Source organism: Mus caroli, chromosome 5 (assembly GCF_900094665.2).
Source record: "Mus caroli chromosome 5, CAROLI_EIJ_v1.1, whole genome shotgun sequence".
Taxonomy (NCBI): Eukaryota; Metazoa; Chordata; class Mammalia; order Rodentia; family Muridae; genus Mus; species Mus caroli.
In genome coordinates this window covers 21117693-21138652 of record NC_034574.1, presented here as the reverse complement: position 1 = coordinate 21138652, position 20960 = coordinate 21117693, and the positions used below count along the sequence as shown (strand labels likewise).

Here is a 20960-nt window from a genome sequence, read left to right as displayed (position 1 = left end):
CTGGGCCTGAAGCTAGGAAAGATATGTGTCTGGGCCTAAACCTAACCCTGAAGAATGCTGGGCCCACAGGAAGAAGAGATATGGGTTTAGGCCAAACCCTGACCTTGAAGAAGCCTGTGCCAAAGCTAAGAGAGATATGGGGCTCGACCAAACCCTAAAACTGAGCAGGACTAGGTATAAAGGAAGAAGAGATGTGGGCCAGGGCCACAGCCTAAACCTAAGTAAGCCTGGGCACAAAGCTACAAGAGAAATCACACTGAGCCTAACCATAACCCTGAAGAAGCCTGATCCCATAGGAACAAGAGATGTGGGCCTGGAACACATAACTCTGAAGAGGCATAGGTATAAAACAAAGCAATTTGGGACTGCCAAACCTTAACCCTGAAGAAGCCAAGTCCCAACACTAAGAGAATAGTGGCTCTGTGCCAAACATGAACACTGAAAAAGACTGGACCCAAAGAGATGTCTGCCTGAGTCAAACTCTGAGAATAGGTCTGTGCCCAAAGCTAGGAGAGATGTAGTTCTGGGCCTAACCCTAAACCTGAAGAATCCCCACAACACAGAAAATAGATATGAGCCTAGTCTAGAACCTAATCTTGAAGAAGACTGAGCCCAAAGAAGAAGAGAGCTGAGAGTGGACACAAACCTAAACATGGATAGGCCTGGGTCCAAAGCTACAAGTGATATAAGCCTGGGCCTAATTCTACCTCTGAAGAGGCCTGGGCCCAATATCAAAAAAAGATGTAGGACTGGGTCTATCCCTCAACCTGAATAAGCCTGGCCCCTAAGCGAAGAGAGATATGGGCCCAGGCTAAAATTTAACTCTGAATAGGCCTGTGTCCAAAACAATGTGGGCCTAGGCCAAACCCTAACCTTGAAGAAGTCTGGGTCCAAAGCAAGGAGAGTTGTGAGCCTGCACCAAACCTTAACTGTGAATAACACTGGACCCAAAGGAAGAGTAGGCATGTGCCTGGATCAAACTCTGACCCAGAAATGACATGGACCCAAAGCTAGGAAAGATAGGGGCCTAGAACAAACTCTAAACTGAATAGGCTTGGGACCAAAACTAGTAGATATATCAGCCTCCATCTGTCCCTAAATCTAAAAAAGCCTGGGCCCAGAGCTAGATATGGGCCTAGCTAAAACCTAAACCTAAAGAAGGCTGAGCCCAAAAGAAGAGGAGATGTGGGCCTGAACCCAAACCTAATCATAAATAGGCCTGGGCTATTTATGCTAGAAACAATATGGGCCTAGGATTAACCCTATCCCTGGGGATGCCTAGGCAGAAAATAAGAAGAGATGTGGGACCGGGTCTGTCCTAAACATGAAGAAGCCTGGTCCCTAGGCTAAGAGAGGTATGGCACTAGGCTAAAACCTAACCATGAAGAGCACAGGCACAGACCTAGAAGATATATAGGTCCTGGCCTAAGTTTAACCCTGAGGAAGCCTGCGCCCAATACTAGGGGAGTATTGGGCCTGGGCCAAAACGTAATATTGAATAAGACTGGATCCACAGGAAATACAGTTGTGTTCCTGGGCCAAACTCTGATCCAGAATAGGCCTGGGCCTAAAGCTAGGAGAGATGTGGGACTGGGCCTAACCCTAACCATAAAGAATTCTCACCACAAAGAGAGAAGAGATATGGCTCTGGGCTTTATCTTATAATTGAAGAAGCCTAGGCCCAAAGTAAGAAGAGATGTGGGCCTGGTTCTATCCTAAATCTGAAGAAGACTGGTCCCTAAGCTAAGAGAGATATGGGCCTAAGCTAAAACCTAATTCTGAAGAAAGAAATTGGGGCCCAAATCAAGAAGAGATTGGCCTGGGCCTAACATTAACCCTGAAGAATCCTCCATCCAATGCTAGGAGAGTTGTGGGCCTGGGCCAAATCTTAAACCTGAATAGGAATGGATAAAAAGGAAGAGGAGATGTCTGCCTGGGCCAAACTCTAACCCAGAGTAGGTTTCAGCCCAAAGCTAGAAGAGATGTGGGTCTAGGCCTAACACTAACTCTAAAGATCCTTAGACGATATGGCCCTAGGCAAAACACTAACCTTGAACAGGTCTTAACCTAAAGCTAGGAGAGTTGTGCATCTGGGCACAACCCTGACATGGAGGAATCCTCAGTACAAAGGAAGAAGAGATGTGGGTCTGGGCCAAACAGTTAACCTGAATAGGCTTAGGCCCAAAGCTAGAAGATATATCCTCCTGGGTCTATCCTTAAACCTAAGGGCCTGGGCCCAAAGCTAAGAGAGATAAGGGCTTAGGCTAGAACTAAACCTGAGGAATCCTGGGCTCCAAGAAGAGATCTGGGTCTGGGCCCAAACCTAAATATGAATAGACCTGTGCCCAAAGCTGGAAGTGATATGGACCTGGGCCCAACCCTATCCCTGAAGAGCCCTGGACCCCAAATCAGGAGAGATGTTGGCCTAGGTCTATCCCTAAGCTTGAAGAAGCTAGGTTTCAAAGCTAAGGGACATTTGGGTCTATGATAAACACTAAAAAATCCTGGGCCCAAAGCTAGGAGAAATGTGGGTCTGGGCCAAACCCTAACACTTAAGAATCCTCATGACAAAGGAAGTGATATGGTCCTGGGGCCTAATCCTAAATTTTAAGAAGCCTGGGCCTGGTAAGAGATATGAACCTAGGTCTATACCTAAACCTGAAGAAGCCTAGTGCCTATGCTAAGAGAGGTATGGACCTAGGCTACAATCTAACACTGAAAAATCTTAGGCTCAAAGCTAGAAGATATGGGCCTGGACCTAACATTAACCCTAAAGAAGCCTGTGCTCAACCTTGAAGATTTGTGGGTAATGGCCTAACCTAAACCCTAAATAAGACTGGACCCCGAGGAGGAAGAGGTGTACCTGGGTGAAACTCTGATCTATAGTAGGCCTGGGCTCTAAGCTAGGAGAGATGAGTCTAGTACTGATCCTAACCCTGAAGAATCCTCACCACAAAGAAGAGATGTGGGCCCAGGCCCAACTCTAACCCTGAAGAAGCCTGATCCCACAGGGACAAAAGATGTGGGCCTGGATCACCTAACAGGAGAAACCTGGGTATAAAACAAGAAGCAATTAGAGCCTGTGCCAAACCCTAACCCTAACGAAGCCTGGGCCCAAAGCTAAGAGAGATATGGACAGGGAGAAAACCTAACAATAAATAGCCCTGTGTCCAAAGGAGCAAGAGATATAGGCCTGGACCCAACCCTAAAACTGTTTAGGCCATGTGGGCCTGGGCTTAACCCTAACCCTGAGGAAGCCTGGAGCCAAAGGAAGAAGAGGTTTGTGCCCTGAATAGGCCTGAGCCAAAACTAGGACAGATGTGGGTCTAGGCCTAGTCCTAATCCTGAATAATTCTGGGCCTCAAAAAGGCATATGGGCCTGGGCCTAATCCTAACCCTGAATAGGCCTGGGCCAACCCCTAGCCCTGAAGAAGCCTGGGATTAAAGGAAAAAGAAATGTGGGCCTGAGGCAAACCCTAAACCTGAATAGGCCTGGGCCCAAAGCTAGGAGAGAGATGGACCTGGGTCTAACCTTTAGCCTGAAGTAGCCTTGGTCAAAAGGTAAGAGAGTTGTGGGCCTAGGCGATTCCCCAAACTTGAAGCAAAAAGGAGGAGGCAAAGGAAGAAGAGATGTGGGCCTGAGCCAAACCATAACCCTGAAGAGGCCTTGTTCCAAAACAAGAAGCATTGTGAGCCTGGGCCAAACCCTGACCCTAAAGATCCTGGGCCCAAAGCTAGGAGAGGTGTGGGCCTGAGCCAAACCCTAACCCTGAAATGGCTTGGGCCCAAAGCTAGGAGAGGTGTGGGCCTAAACTAAACCCTAACCCTGAATAGGCATGGGCTCAAAGAAGAAGAGATGTGTACCTGTGCTAAACTCTAATTCTGAGTAGGCCCAGGCACAAATAGGAGAAATGTCGACCTGGGCCAAACCCTAACACTGAAGAAGCCTGAGCCTCAAACTGGAGACTTTGGCCTGGGTTAATATCTTACCCTAAAACTGCCTTGGACCAAAATAAGCTGCCTTAGACAAGAACTTATCTTTACTTCAATTGATTTTTTTTTCTTTTCTAGGAACAAATATTTTTTGAAAATAACTCAGGCCACATTCTGTTCACCAAGAATCTTGGACTAAACAAAAATCAATCCAGTTTGATTAACTGACATATGGACATATTATACCCTCCAAGAAGGGGGTATATATCCTCCAAGTAGGATCTTGATTATTATCAGTTGCAAGGCCATAAACAGACTTCAAAGGAAACTTGGCAGCACCTTGAACCCCAAGTAGCTTGGGCTATTATGGTAAGGGTATATGAGCCATGCCCTCTATCTAAACAACCCAGCACCTAATCCCAACCACAAAGGAGCCAGACTTTAAAGGGAACAAACCTCACCTTAATATCCAAATGAAGTGGACATACCCATTACCCTGCCCTGCTCTGACACCTTGCATTATCTTCATGCCCATTTCTTTTCATGCTTGACCACTTGGGGTCAGACTTCAAGTATATTTGGACTCCATTTTGCTCCATTATCAATACAGAAAGGAGCCAGGACCAAACAACATCCTTGGTGTCCAGAGCCACAAATGACCATCAAACAATATGGGCAGCCTTTGTACTTGTGGGTATGTAGGCCACACCCCTCTACTCAAGTCTGACCATGTACTGCTATCTGGAAGCCAAGAAGTGCAGGGAAAGTGTGAGTTAGCTCCAGAGACCCTCCCCAACAGGACCGGACTCACTGTATTAACAAATGGGTTGATGGTTTAACCATTGAAAATCCCACCTTTAAAACTTACAGGCTCCATACACCTTTCTCCCAACCCAGGCAACAAGCTCAAACCAGGGAGTCAAGGCCACCTAACAGCCTTCATGTCACCTGGGTCACATTTAAATATCAAGTAACAGGCACACTTTCAGATCCAGGTCACACTTTAACTCAAGTGTGACCTAGACCACATACTACTATGTTGGTGGTCTAGAGGGTGACATAAGGGCAAAGGCCATAAAGTGACATCAAAGAGATCCACCCAGCTCCCTGACTAATGAGTACCCTGCATCCAGCTCTTAAATTCAAGGGTATGGGGGACATTTTTATGACCTTGAATCATCCTCACTGCAAGAGAGCTCGGATCACATCATGCTCTTAATGGAGACGTGCACTCATTTGAATAACCAAATAGCATGAATATGAAAAATGATTAACTTGAACTTTGATCTTAATTTCAAGTAGTTTTGTTTTCTAAGCCAGGCCATGTTATCAAAAGCAAGCATCACTCAACTGATGATTAAACTTCATATCAATATCAATATAAGCTGGTGATGCTGATCAAAGAAGCCTGTGAAAAACTTAACTCTAAGGGGGGTATTTGGACTTTCTGTTCATTCAACCCAGCACATAGCAATTCATAGAGCCAGGAACATATGGCCTTCACAGTGTCTGGAACACATGTGACCACCAAACAATCTGGGTAGACTTTGACAAGAAGAGTACATGAGACATACCCTGGGGTATGCCCTCGGTGCACAGGTCCTATCTGGATTCCATGTTATCCAGGAAAAGTTTATACCAATTGAGATAAGTAAACACTAAGCCTGCCCACAAGGTGGACCTACCTTAACAATGGGTACAAGTCTTATAGGTGACATAAGGAAGGGCAAAATTCATAAAGTGACACCTGTGGTGACCTGGCAACTCCATGACTATCAGGTGTATTGGGACAACTTTAGATTCAAGGTTGGCCATACTCTCTCTTCATATGACCCACAGTGCCAGGGAGCTACAACCACAACCATGGCCTTAAATGGGACAAAGACTTTCCTTATTAACCAAACAATGGCCACACCTAAATATCAAGAATGGTTAGAGAGCAAGTGACCTTACTGTGACTTTAACTGAACCCTACCTACCAAAGTGAGACTGCTCACTGAAAATCTTAAGATGCATAAACAAGGCTTCCAATAAGCTGATGACTGGCAGTCAACATCAGTGTAAGTTGGGGGCTCCATTACCACCAAGAAGTCTGGGTCAAATTTAACTTGAAGGGTTGTGTGAAGTGAAAACTCAAGGGTTCTTTGAAAGGTTAGTTGTGTTGAATGGTGTTTTGCTAAGGCAAACACACGAAGGAACATTTCATTGAAGCAGGCACAAGTGAAAGACTAAGGCGGACTCACAAAGGAAGCAGACACTAGTGAAAGGAAGTTCAGTTAAAGCAAGTTTGTGAAAGGACAATGATGGATTCTTTGCTAACTATGTACATGTACTGTGTAGTTGAGCTGCATTTGTCATGACTGCAGGTTTTTGCCACTTCCTCAGGCTTAGGCTGACTGGCAGAGTGATGTCAGATGAGACAGACTCACACGCTGAGGCAAGACCTATGGAGAAAACATTTGGAGAGAGTATAAAGACTCAAAGGACAGTGACAGAGGCTAAGCTTGGCTTGCTTGCATAGTTCATCAGCTACTATGGTATCCTAAAATGATTATTTCGACCCTTTCCCTATACTTCTTTGAATTGAATATTGAAAAGAGGTTGTGATGGTTACTCAAGATCAGCAACTGTGCTTACCTAGCACATCTCTCTCTCTTACCTGCTGTCTCTATGTGTACGGGATATGTTCAAACAACGTTCAGAAGATCAGTGAACCTCTGTCCATGGTATGGGTCTTACCCTTTAGTTGGAGTCTCCCAAGGAAAACTAAAACAAGAGGGAGCCAAGGTGAAGCAGGAAGACTTTACCTACATTGCAAAACCACAATTTGTAAATTGTAAGGGCAGTAACCAGCCCTATCCAGTGCTAAAGTCAGATTAACACCAATTTTAAGAGAGTTACTGATGAAGGACAGGAGGCAGAGGAGGAATGGAAGTTCCTGTGGGTCACAGAGCACCAGGGACCTATAAAATGTTTTTTAGTGACATATTACAGGAAGGCAAATGCACTCACAGTGATATGCACTCATGGTGCTTCAATACAGGTAAAGATTTATGTCAAAGTAGCAGTAAAATGTGCTGTGTTCTTCAGTTAGAGGAACTAGACTGGTATGCCACAACTTTGTGCTTGCCTCTAGTGATCCTGGGAATTTAGGGTGGAAGACTTTGGAGTGCTTTCTACCCATGTGCATATCTCTGCCTCTGGATCTTTGTCAATGTGCATTCACCCCAGTGCCCCAGAACCTTCACAGGATGTCTCTGGAAAACATCCATTGCTTACATGATCTGGAAAACCAATGGTCATTACTTATAGTTGGACACCCACGATTACAGGACTTTTCCTTCTCATCTAGGTCTGATTCACTCTGCCCCCGATATGTGCACCCTTTCCCTTCATAAATATGAGGGCACATCAGAAAGTATGAAAAGAAAGGCCAATGGTCATATGTTTAACTAGCTCTCCCATTGACTTTCAGGTAACATCCTAAGTTCTGAACTATAGTTACCCGGCTGTTCCCAGTCCTGAAAATGGCCTTGCAGACTCTGAATGTAATGCACTTAGGCTATCATCAGAGGAAAGCATGTTTGTATTTCATTAACACCAGTGTATAGCCCAGTCAGAACATGGACCCATAACAGCCTAGGATACACTACACCTCAGGAGTCATGGGCCAAACCCTGTTCCTGTATAATCCCAGGATGAACCAAGCAAGTCTACAAAAGACACAAGGATGTATCCTGAAACCGAAAGTCCCAGGCAAAACCTTCAAACACAAGGATTCTGGCATCAGGAACCTCTTGAGTTGCTGTTTATGGAAGTTCAAGAGGTTCCCCCAGACAATATAAGGTAAGTACCCAGGTCATTCCTCCAGAAATTGAAGGGAAGACCCTGTTGCTGAAGGGCCTTTAGGACATGGGACTCAGAGAATGTAGGCCAGATGTGATAGTCTCTTCCATGAAGACTAGCTCTCATAATCCTGGCAAGTGATATAGATGCTAACATGGGAAGAAAGCAACCAATCATGATGCCTATTAACCATGAAATTATAAACACCATAGGGTTTCCCAAATGGTTTAACAGTGGTGCTCATAGATGACAATGTCTGGTCTATATATGTAGACTAAGGGAAATTCTGTTACTAGAATTCTGGACTAGGGGAAATACTGCCTATTATTGGAATCCTAGACAATTACCCAGGCTAAAGCAGTCATGGTTCTTATGTAATAATCTACTACTAATACTTAACCATTGTAATTCCTGACTCTATTCTTCATGTTCAACCTAATAGTCATAGACAGAGGTCTCCTAGAAATGGTGTGGAAGCTGTACCTATGACACCACAACAATATAGCTAACTAACTGAGACCTAAACAAGGACAATGACATAGGACATGCTAGTGTGGATGGGGAATCCTCATTAGGAGTCATCCTGAGACAAAGAGCTATAGGTAGCTAAACACTACTGAGAGAGGAAGAATGAAGTCCTTAACTGCTTATCCAATACATAGCATTCAGATCTGAGAACACACACACACACACACTCGAGCATCACTGAGCAGACTCAGCATTTTATAGATTTATAGATAAGTATTAAAAAAAAGGTCATGAATTTGAGAGTAGTGGGAGTAGTAAAACCATCAGAGAACAAGAAGACAGTGTGGGGAAAGTGGTGTGATTTTATTTTAAAAATTGTAAAATAAAATTTAAGGAACTATTTAATAGAAGTCTTAGGTTAATTTCAATACTCAATATTATTTTGTACAATGACACATATTTCATTTATGCTGTGAACAGACACCATGACCAAGGCAGCTCTTATAAGAACATTTAATTGGGGCTTAATTTAATTGAACAGAGGTTCAATCCATTATCAAGGCAGGAACATGGCAGCATCCAGGTAGGCATGGTACAGGAAGAGCTGAGAGTTCTACATCTTCATCTAAGGGCTGCTAGCAGAATATTGGCTTCCAGACAGCTAAGATGAGAGTCTTAAAGCCAAGTGACAAATCTACTCCTACAAGGCCAAACCTACTCCAACCAGGCCACATCCACTAATAGTGCCACTCTCTGGGCCAAGCATATACAAACCATAACGTATGCCTATTTTATTTAACAATCCTAGCTCCATCCCTAGATCTCTGTTGCCTCAAGGCGTCAGTATCACAGATAGTACAACATCATGTTGAACATTCTTGAGCCTTTATATTAGCTGCCAACCCAGTATATGATGTGCTATTCTCTTCTACAATCCCCATGCCACCTACATATTTTCCAAAGACCCATCTCTCATATTAATAGCCATCTCTACTATGATGCCTTCATCTGGAAGAAAGGCAACACAGGAGAAAAGACTACAAGTACACCGAGCTTCTTACTGGATCAGCAGAATCCTTGTCTTTCTTTTGTTTCAGATTTGTACAGGTACATGAGACTTCCAGACTCCAGAAGGCTAGGAATTATTCCTGTAGGTATGTTTTAAAATTTCTTATTCAATGACTGAAGGAAAGTAGATTTAGATATGATATTCAACTATTTTCCCACACTTCTAATGCATTTAACAATGCTTTTTGCATATTAGTTTTTCATTTTCTAGGCAAATCATGTGGTTAGATGGTCCATGTCAGGAATAAAACTCTTGGTATGTATGGAATTCATTGTGCAAAACCAATGACATGAGATGTTCTGGCTAGATCAAAGAATGACTACATGATTTCATGCTATGTGACAACTAGGACCCTCAGTGCCCATATCATAGAAAATTTAACATCTGGCTTTCAGCATCTAACCTTTCTAACTGTTCAATCATTCAGTATTTGTCCTTTTCAAATATCTATTTTGGTATTGTGTGTTGGTTTAAATGTAACTGGCCCCTATAGGCCCATAGGGAGTAGCACTACTAGGAGATGTGGCCTTATTGGAGCAAGTATGGCCTTGTTGAAGGAATGTGTCACTGTGGAGGTGGCCTTTTGCTGCAGATGAACCTCTATTGGGTCTCCAATCTGCAGGGAATGGGGTTCTGGTTGCAGGTGAGCAAGGGTGGGTGAGAAAAATGACAAATGGACACAGACACAAGGGAGTGCTGAATCTGAATGTGTTTTGTCCAAGCAAACACCAGGCTTTTAATACAGAAGAAAAACAAGAAGGCTAGGCAAATACATCCGTCAAGGTACACTGGTTCTTAACACAAAACAAAGAAAATGTATACATAAAAAGATGACAGGAAGCAGGGCAGTGGTGGCACACACCTTTAATCCCAGCACTTGGAAGGCAGAGACAGCAGATTTCTGAGTTCGAGGCCAGCCTGGTCTACAGAGTGAGTTCCAGGATAGCCAAGGCTATACAGAGAAACCCTGTCTCAAAAAACAACAAACAACAAACAAAAAAACAAAAAACAAAAAAGAAAAACAAAACAAAACAAAACAAAAAGATGGCGGGATCCAGGCCATGTTTACAACTGAGAATAGAAACAATCCTAATTAAGATCAGCTAAACACAGGTGCCAGGTAAATGCTCTGATACAATGCTAATCTATTGTTAAACCCACCTCCCGGGGTCCTTTAGTAAATACCTGATTATGCTATTCCTCTAGGTCTAGTGAAAAAACATGCATCAGGTGAATTCCATTCTGCTAACCTTTTCATGAGACAACCTACCTATTTCCTAGGCCATTGTGTATTCTTGTGTTTGGGTGTGACTCAGCTATTGTCCTAAGTAATTTCGATGTAGACTAGCCCTGAGCTTTCTAGCTCTATTCAAGTAAATTGTAATGCCTGATTATTTTCACTGTCTCTACTAGAAGTAAATTTGAGTGTTGCTGAATAGGTAACATTCTTACTGAATTCTAAGCTCAGGGTCGGCTCAAGGACTTTCTAGGAACCATTGGAACACTGGCTTAGCTATACGACAAAAATCAATCCTTAAAGGCACTTATAATAAAACAATACTGAAAGAGAGCACACGGATCCATAAACCAGACTAACGTGGAGACAGGTTTTGCTATACGTGCTATTGGAATGCCAAGGTTCCAGGAGGCTAAGTTTCCCATGAAACTCTTTGCCTCAGGACTGCTTCCAGGTTTCTAAACCTGTAATGCGAGTCACTACTGGAGTGGATGTAGCAGCCTTTGAGGTCCCCTATGTTCAAGCTATGCAGTCTCCTTATGCTGCCTTTAAAACAAGATGTAGAGCTCTCAGCTCCTTCTCCAGCACCATGTCTGCCTGCATACCATGATTCTCACTATGATGATAATGGACTAAACCTCTGAAATTGTAAGGCAACCCCAATTGAATGTTTTCCTTTATAAGAATTGCTGTGGTCATGGCGTCTCTTCACAGCAATGAAGCCCTAACTAACCAGATATTGGTTCATAGGCATCCTGGCCTTCAACTCACATCACTTTTCTCATCTCTGTCTGTCAAGTAATGAGATTCAGGGACTACAGTGCCCAGCTCTATCACATCTGTATTGAGAACTACTTCTGCAGAGGAAAGCACATTAATGCACAAGGCTTGCATTTTTGCTCCCTGACCTCAATGTAGAGGCTGGTAAAAAGGTCCTCCAATAATAAGGAGGCATGAGAACAAATGGAGTACATATCAATACATCTGGAACCAAGGTCGTCTGCCTATCTATCTGAAGGTTTCCCTGGTGAATGTTACTTGCGTTGGACACTGAAAAAGATTGGCCAAACTGCAAGAATATTCACTTTAAATGTCATATGCAAGTTGATTCAAATTAATAACCAATAAGGTTCTTCTATATTATATACAAAACAACTCTTAACAGCGTTCTGTACTATGATTTTCTAGGTACCTATATTTTTCAGCAACTATACAGATTCTACAAGGAAGGTAGCCTCTACATGATTTTGCAAATCAGCCGAGGCGTATTGTTGGCTTTTTAGAACAGTGTGGAGGTGGCCTTCTGCTATCTCTGTGCCATAGATATGTCAATAGCCATGCGACAGTGTTCTTTCTTGCAAGGCTCACAGGATATAAAGAATAATGAATCTTCTTTGAATTAAGTAACTAAGTCGCATGACTTTCCATTTTTCATGTTTCATTCAGGTTCCAGGGTACTTCACAGTCAAAAGTATTTACTCTCCAAAACAGAAAGAAAATCAAATAGTAATTAAGATTATCTCTTTTCCAATGCAGATGAAAATGTTCATCAAAAGCCTCATTAAGAATCAGGGCAGTATTTCAAAAGAAAAGGGTTGAAAAGTACCCATGACCCAAACCCACCCATCACAGCCACATCTTCCAGTCCACTGCATATAGAGCTGAATTTGGTGACAGTGACTATTGTGTGTTGTTTTAAAAGGCACACTTCTCCTTGTGCAGTCCTGGCAGTCTCACCCACCCCACAGTCAGCCTCCACAAGCCACTCTGGTCTCTGTTCCTTGTCCATTTCCAGCAATGGCTGTCTCACCCAGCTCCCACAGCTAGCTTCGCCAAACATCTACCAACTACCCTGCGTCTGTGCCCTTTCTCCTGCCCATCTGAGTTAGCTAGGATGGAAAACACCAGACAGCATTAATATTTTTAAAGCAACCAGATAACACAACTGCTGAGTGAAGAATTTCTTGCTCCATCCTCCTTAGCCACTGCAGCCACCTGCGAAGGCTACAAACTATAGGTCTGAGATTTACATGTCTGCTACCTCCTATCCCCTCCACAGCCTGGTCCAAATTTCCTCTCTTTCTTTTTCTTCTCCTCTTTATCCTGGGCCCAGAAATCTTACCTTATCCTTTGCCCAATGATTGGCTTCTGCACCTTTATTGACTAGTTAAAATGAGGAGAAGGTTCACATGGAATCACCTGAGTATGTGATCCACTACTCATTGGGGCAGCTGCTCTTGAGGAAGCAGAATTAGCATCAAAATACAAATAACACAAGGACAATCTGCAACAGGTGACTATCTCACACTGTTCTTCTAAAAGCAGTTTTCATAAGTTTTAAAAATACTAAACAGTTAAACTTTTAAATAGTACATTTTAATATTTTTGAGAGTTTCATACATGAATACCTTATATTTGGATCATATTCCCCTTCATTTCTCCCAAATCCTCCCTGATCTCCCACATACCCATCAAAAATAGGTGTCTTTTTTAATGACATACTATAGGATAAAAGAGCAAAGGAAAAACACACTGACCCTGACTTGACCCCCAAGACCATGGCCAAAATAAGAACAGCCTGACACTGAATTGACCCCAAGTCCAAGACCAGGGCTGAGAAACAGAATTCCAACAGTCCCTGATCTTACCACAGAATCCCATCAATCACTGAGCACAAAATACTACCAATCACTGAGCTTCAAGGTCAGGCCACAGAAGTCCACCAATCTGAGCTTTAACACTTTTGCTTAAGCAGAGCTGATACACTTGCATTGGAGAAATATTGTCTCAGAGCCAAGAAAGACTGTAAAACTTCTGTAGGGAAAGCCTTCCCCTTTAGAGTTTATACTGACACCTCCCAAGGCCAACATTTCATGCCCACGTTCTCATGGGAATGGGACCATCTACTAAATTTTGCTAAATCTACCTGGCATCAGCACCTAATAGAAATTGGACTCTTCCTGCTCCTGATGCCAGCAACAGTCAATAGCGTCTCAGTTAGGGGTGAGGCCTGTGAACCCCCTTTCTTCCATGCTAGAATATCTACTGCTTTTAACTTAGTTTCAAAGTGCAGTAGAACTGTTGTGCCCAGGATACAGTTTTATTCCAAACTCCCCACTTCTATATATTTGAATCTTTATGCATCCTCTTCCAGAATAGTCTCTGAGACTCAGAGGAAAATCTTACTTATATAGCTAGGAACTCCACAGCCAGTTTCTGCGTTTTGACTGTATTTAGTGCAGCTCAGTGCACTAGGGATTTTTTCAGATATAGTCTGAGAACTCACTAACCTATGAGTGTAGACATGTGACTTCATAAGACAGTCTGATATAACCATTTAACATAGTAATTGCAATGGGTTCATCTTGGAGTCTTGTGAGTTTGCCAGTCCCAGGTTCTTCTCCAGGTTTACAGTGTGAAGCTTGCTTTTCCTCTCTGAATTGTATCTTACTTCTGATCAGAATGAGTTGGTCACTGTGGTGGTTTCCATGGAAATGGCCCAATTATAGGCTCCAATGCTTGAGTACTTGGGCCTTAGGAGGGGCAATTGTTTGGGAAGTATTAGGAGATATGACATTGTAAGAAGAGGCATGTCACTAGAGGTGCCTCATGGTTATTGTCACAAGAGCTCAGCTTCTGACCCAGAACACTGCCTGTCAGTCCCTTGCCATGATTCCTGTCATGGTAGCTTTGGACTCACCTCTGAAACTGTAAGGCCCTAATAACTCTTTGTCCAATAAGTTTCCCTGGTAGTGATGCGTCTCTACAGCAATAGCAAAGTAAGACTCTGACCCCCATAACATTCGTGACACACCAGAGGTATGTCTCAACATACTGGTTGTCATTTATAGCTCACAGGTACACTGCTTGGAAGACTGTTAGTGGACTACTCCACCAACCTACATAGCAGATTTCTGTACTGCAAAAGCCACTCAGCATGGAGAAAGCGTTTGTTCAGGACCCATTTGATTTCTCCATGACCTTTGACCAAACTGCATAGTATTTTCAGCAATATGGTCTTATCATCAGGTTCTGGTACACCACTAAGATCAATGGCAATTGTCTATAACAATGAACTTTTTAAAGTCAATAGCCCCAGTACAAAAATTATAAGCAGGTAGTATGTCCAAATAACAGCTTAACTAGAAGAATAAAAGCACTTCCACTTGGAAAAAAAATAAAGACAAAGGTAATAATTATTTTCTGGCCTCTACCCCATATCAAAATTTCAGAATAAAGTAATGAAACTATATACAATCAAACATGTTTCAACACAGTATTATAGACTAAGAAATTGATCAGAAATAGAGGGAGGGAGGGAGGGAGGGAGGGAGGGAGAGGGAGAGGGAGAGAGAGAGAGAGAGAGAGAGAGAGAGAGAGAGAGAGAGAGAGAAGCAGCAGATACCTGCATTTGGAATCAGGTTTCTCAGACACCTTGCTGCTGTCTGCTCACATGGTGAAAGCTAGAGCAGAAGTGAGCTATAACACCATGCTGTTACATGGCAGAAGGGGGCAATTTCACTACAGTAGGCCCTTACTTTAATGGCTCCAGGAAAAAGAGAACATGACCATCTCTCCAACTGTTCATCTCTCAATACTACTGCTTTCACAAAGCTCCTGCCAACACTTGACTCATGGATACATGCAGGCAAAGATCACACACTGAAACAGATACAGATCAATGAGATAACTAAAAACCACAAAGGTTTGCCACCCAGCCTCCTGCCTCCTGCATTACAGGATCACGCACCCACACAGTCAGTGTTTATGGGGACACAGAGGCCTGGTTCCCTTTGAACAGCTGCTCCAATATTGCTTTCATTGCTCCTGAAGTGCTCCCCAGAATTCACCAACTCTCTCCAGTGATTCTCCTCCTTGGGACTCTCAAGTCATGTAAGCTACTAGAACAAAATAATCCAGGCCAGTGACTTCTTATAAAAAGAAATTGTTTTATCACAGTTCTGAAGGCTGGAAGGCCAAGTTCAAGATGCTGGTAGATCCCATGGCTGCTGAAGGCTACTTCCTGGCTAATGAATGGAACCTCCCCATGGTTTCTTTTTATCAGAGAATTTATCTTGTTACTGAGAGTGCCACCAGTATGATGCTATTACCTCCCAAAGGCCATACTCTATCCTTTCTGGAGTTATAAGATCATGGAACATGAATTTGGCACCTACCAGTTTTTAAAGAGAGTAGAGGCCCATTGTCTTAGAAACCAGAATTGTAGGTTTTGCTCTTCTGCAAGGGTCTGCTCTCCAGCAAACCTCAAGCTGTCAGTAACAGAATATTCTCCACCTTTCTAGATTGAAGAAAAATATGGGCCTCCCCAAACTACAGAGAAGTGAAGGGACCATATCCACCATCTCCCACATTGTAGGGACAAAAAGGAGGAGCTAGGTACAACACCCCAAAGCCTCCTCAACTTTGTCTGACTTTTGTCTCATATCAATAAAAAAAACCACGAAGGGGTCCTGGACTGGTTTTTAAATCCTCCCACTGAAGTGTTATCTGGGAAACATTTGTATATGTAGACACAGAAGATGACCATCAGCCCAGAGAGGATTCATTAAACTAGAAAAAAAAAAATCCCTGCATACCAAGAAAATTGTTGGGCAAATAAACAGCCAGCTGATATATAGTCAAATGTCAAGGATTTGTGCCTCAGGAGTGAGTGAGACCAATATGAATGGCCAGCATTCTCATATTCCAGAACCAGGTTCCTCCTAGGTAGTCAGCACAGGGGCCCAGGACCCACTAGGGCCAAAGACAAGATGAGCATATAGTGTGGGGGTCAGTATTTCTCATACTTGCTGAAATACCCAAATCCTTGAATTTAACAGAGTCTGAGCAATGATCTGCTCACAAATTGGGCAGATTTCAGAGCAGTGCCTGGAACCTGGACTGCAGTGACCAGAAGAAGCAGCAGCCAGAAATAGAGAGGGAGTTGGGTGTGGAAGCAGGCTTCTTGGTCACTAGGGTCTCAGCTGGACTAGCTGTTTACATGTGCTGTGGCTTCTGAAAGCCTCTGGACTGCAGGTATAAAGTCTCTAGATGTAGAAACAGCCAGAGGTGAGTTAGTTGTGCTCCTCAGTGTAACAAGTCTGAGCATGTCAATTTCATTTTTCTGCTCTGCTAACTTAACTTGATGACTTAAAATATTTTTATATTTCTTTATATTGTATAATTCTTTGAGAATTTCATACAATGTATTTTGATCATATTTACCTCACACTCCTCCCCTAACTCCTTCCAGTTCTACCCTCTGCTCCTTTTTTAAAGAAATGAAAACAACCCATTGACTCTGATTGGAGCTGCCTATATACTCCTGGGTATAGGGCCACCCATCTGAGCATAGTAGACCAACACCCTTAAAGAAAACAGACTCCAGGCTGGGCAGTGGTGGAGCACGCCTTTAATCCCAGCACATGGGAGGCAGAGGCAGATGAATTTCTGAGTTCAAGAAAGAAAACAGACTCATTCAGCAGGAATCACCAACTATTCACACAAATCCACAGAGAGTGACTAGGGCATGGGAGCCCCTTGCCCCTCTGTGCTAGAATGTTGACTAGCTTAATCTTGTACAAGTCTTAAGTAAGCAGCCACAGCTGCTGTGAGTTCCTGAGTGCAGCAGTCTGGTCATGTGCAGAAGGCACTGTTTCACCCTGGACTTCTCTGGCTCTTACAATCTCTCTGTCCTCTCTCGAAGTGGTCCCTGATCACAGGAAAGGGGGTGGTACAGGTGTGCACTGGCATGTATTCTCTGCACTTTGACCAGTCTATTCTCTGGTAACTCTGTTCGCTCTCCACTGCACAAAGAAACTTGCCTGCAGAGGTGTGAGACCAGAATTGATGTGAGGGTGTAAAGAACTTGATACATTGCCATTTAGCATTCTTGTAGTCATTATAGTAGTCAGTCATTGTCACCATAGTAGTTGTGGTAGTTGTAGCTGTAGAAGTTGTTGTTGTAGTGGTTGTAGTAGTACTAGTAGTTGTTTACTGTAGTAGTTGTAGCTGTTATGTAGTTGTTGTAGTAGTCATTGTTGTTGTAGTAGTAGTTGTTGAAGGTTCACACCATAAAGCCTGTGAGCTTCCTATCCATGGGCTAAAGGCCAGATTCTTTCACTGATCAATAGTAACAAAAAATTATACAAATGAATATCCTGATATTATAGAAGACAGCATAGAAGTTCTTCATAAAACAAGGCTGTGCCTCCATAAGTTCCAGTAATCACATTGCTGGTACAAAGTCAAAGGAGACAACCAGAACATCAGAGGTTTGCCCGCATGCTCATCTCTGGGCCATTCATAATAGCTAAGAAACGGGAACAGCCATGTGCCTGTCATCTGGCAAACAGGAAGGACATGGAGCAGTCACATAGTGGGGAAGTCGTCAGCCATCTCAGCCTTCATTTACAACATGAGATGCAGTGCTGGCACCTTCATTTACAAGGTGAGATGTAGTGCTGACGTTCAGTGACTACTGAGCTTGGTCTCCACATGAATAGCAGCAGTTTATGCTTATGCTGTGCTTCCTAATGATGTTCCTCATATTCCTGGTAATGTGTTAATATGACAGTTTTATGGGTTTTTTTTTTTTCTTGTTTTTTCAAGACAGGGTTTCTCTGTATAGCCCTGTAGCCCTCCCTGGCTGTCCTGGAACTCACTTTGTAGACCAGGCTGGCCTCGAACTCAGAAATCCGCCTGCCTCTGCCTCCCGAGTGCTGGTATTAAAGGTGTGCGCCACCACACCTGGCTGACAGTTTTAATAACAGTGTGAAGTCATATATTTGCACCTATATCATTGCCATTGAATTTATAATAAAGTGGAAAACATAAAAATGTTGATATTCCTGAAGGGTTTAGAAGTGTACAGATCTAAACCACTCCCCCATATAAATTACTATAAGAATATCTCTTTCATAGATCTTTTGACCCTACTGGATATCACAGAAAACAAATTATACATTTTATGTGTAATATTTTAAACTCCATGTGTGCTGAATATTCCCAAGATTACCTGGATTCAAAACAGAATTTGTAATGGCTTCTAGAAGAATATATCTCCTGATAATATTGTGAGCTTTGAAGTGAGTTCTGAGTTTTTGTCTTTAAGGGAAATGGGAGACTGTAGGGAGAAAGCAGGGCAAGCAGGTGAGAAAAATGGTGAGAGAGGAAAGAAAATGAGCTCTGAACAGAAAATAAAGCAAAGAATTCACAACCAGCAGCTCCAACAGAATGCACGGAGACTCCCCAGGTAGAGACAGCAGCCTTGCTAACAGCATCACCACACCTGGGCAGTCTCACGCCAGGACACAGATAACTGGGGTAAGGGTTCCAAAATAAAACATTAAAGGGAAAGACGCCCAAGTAAATAAGGCTTTGAATAAATTGGCTTGAATTTGAAGGTATGCCAACCCTCAGCAAAATGCAGTGTATGGAAATGTGGTTTAATATGACTAAAAACTAAATTATATTTTTAAAAAATTTAACAGAAAATTAGGCAGTGTATTTTGAAATTGTAAGAATTATTACCTGCAGAAGAGTCTGCTTTTTTATTCTTAGGATTATTGGTCAGTAACAACGAAGTCACATCATTTAGCTGTGTTTCATTTCTACATGTATGTACATACACACCAAACCCAACTATTGATGCAGATTCTATTTACAAATACATTTCTGTGCTAATGTTGTAGTTTTCTCTTATGTGCATGTGTGAGTGTGTGCATGTGAGCACAAGTACACACAGACACCAGAGGCATCAAATACACCTGGAGCTGGATTACAGGCAGTTGTTAAGAATCAAGCTCATGTCCTGTAGAGCAGGCTCTCTCCAGCCTCTCTTATGTTGTCTCTTTGCTTATTTGTTTGAAAGCCTGACCATAAAGTGCAACTAAATCTGTGGGCAACTTCTAGCCTTGTTTTTACTGATATACAAATACTCTGTGTTCATATTATAAGTCAAACTACACAGTAAAAACAGAAGTTTACGCAGGCTTCACTATGTTCATTCCCAGGCGTATGTGAACATGGATGTTTCTTCTTGTCTCTCATATTTATAGCTTCAAAATATCTTACAACTGTCTTTTGACTGCAGCTCAACAGCAATTGCCAGGAGCCTCATGGCCCAGGCCAGGGTAGGGGGGAGTCACAGAGTAGGACTCTGATGATGGCTTTAGAGTCTGAGGGTCTCTAGCTCTCTAATTTTACTGAAATGCTGATGAAAACTTCTAAAAAATCCTAAAAACTTTCTTGCTCTTTCTGAGGGTAAAAGACTGATGGCTTAAGCAATTAACACCTGTAGCCTAACAGCTGCAGATTAAGCAATGCAGCCTTTGTTCTATCTCAGCAGGAACTGCTGGGCTCTAACTTTAAGCCTGCTAGTTGGAAGTCACAGGAAGAGAAGTCTCTTAGAGAAGTGATTATAGCTTTTATTATCAAGTTGTAAAGTTTCCTAGGAATGGACCATCCTTTCCTCTTAGCTACAAACTTTGTCTCTGCAACTCCTTCCATAGATATTTTATTCTGTATTCTAGTGAGGAATGAAGTATCCACGTGTTGGTCTTCCTTCTTGATTTTCTTGTGTTTTTGAAGTTGTATTGTGGGTATGCTAGGTTTCAGGGCTAATATCCACTTATCAGTGAGTGCATTGAAGGTGACTTCTTTTGTGATTAGGTTACCTCACTCAGGATGATGCCCTCCAGATACATCCACTTGCCTAAGAATTTCATAAATTCATTGTTTTTAATAGCTGAGTAGTACTCCACTGTGGAAATATACCACATTTTCTGTATCCATTCCTCTGTTGAGGGACATCTGGGTTCTTTCCAGCTTCTGGCTATTTTAAATAGGGCTGCTATGAACATAGTGGAACATGTGTTCTTATTACCAGTTGGCACATCTCCTGGATATATGCCCAGAAGAGGTATTGCTGGTTCTTCTGGTAGTACTATGTCCAGTTTTCTGAGGAACTGCCAGATTGACTTCCAGAGTGGTTGTACTAGCTTGCAATCCCACCAGCAATGGAGGAGTGTTCCTCTTTCTCCACATCCTCGCCAGCATCTGCTGCCACCTGAGTTTTTGATCCTAGCCATTCTGACTGGTGTGAGGTTGAATCTCAGGGTTGTTTTGATTTGTACTTCCCTGATGATTAAGGATGCTGAACATTTTTTCAAGTGGTTCTCAGCCCTTTGGTATTCCTCAGTTGAGAATTCTTTGTTTAGTTCTGCATCCCATTTTTTAATGGGGTTATTTGAATTTCTGGAGTTCAGCTTCTTGAGCTCTTTGTATATATTGGATATTAGTCCCCTATCAGATTTAGGATTGGTAAAAATTCTTTCCCAATCTGTTGGTGGCCTTTTTGTCTTATTGACAGTGTCTTTTGCCTTACAGAAGCTTTGCAATTTTATG

At 42.7% G+C, this 20960-nt stretch overlaps 1 long non-coding RNA gene across 1 annotated transcript in view; it reads left to right on the top strand.

Annotated features, from left to right (window-relative positions):
* Positions 1 to 20960, top strand: part of LOC110295436 — a 30767-nt gene that overhangs the window by 4330 nt on the left and 5477 nt on the right. Inside the window, exons 3-4 of the long non-coding RNA XR_002378067.1 lie at positions 7409 to 7779; positions 18477 to 18640. This is a non-coding gene — a long non-coding RNA (uncharacterized LOC110295436). The remainder of the gene's footprint in view (positions 1 to 7408; positions 7780 to 18476; positions 18641 to 20960) is intronic.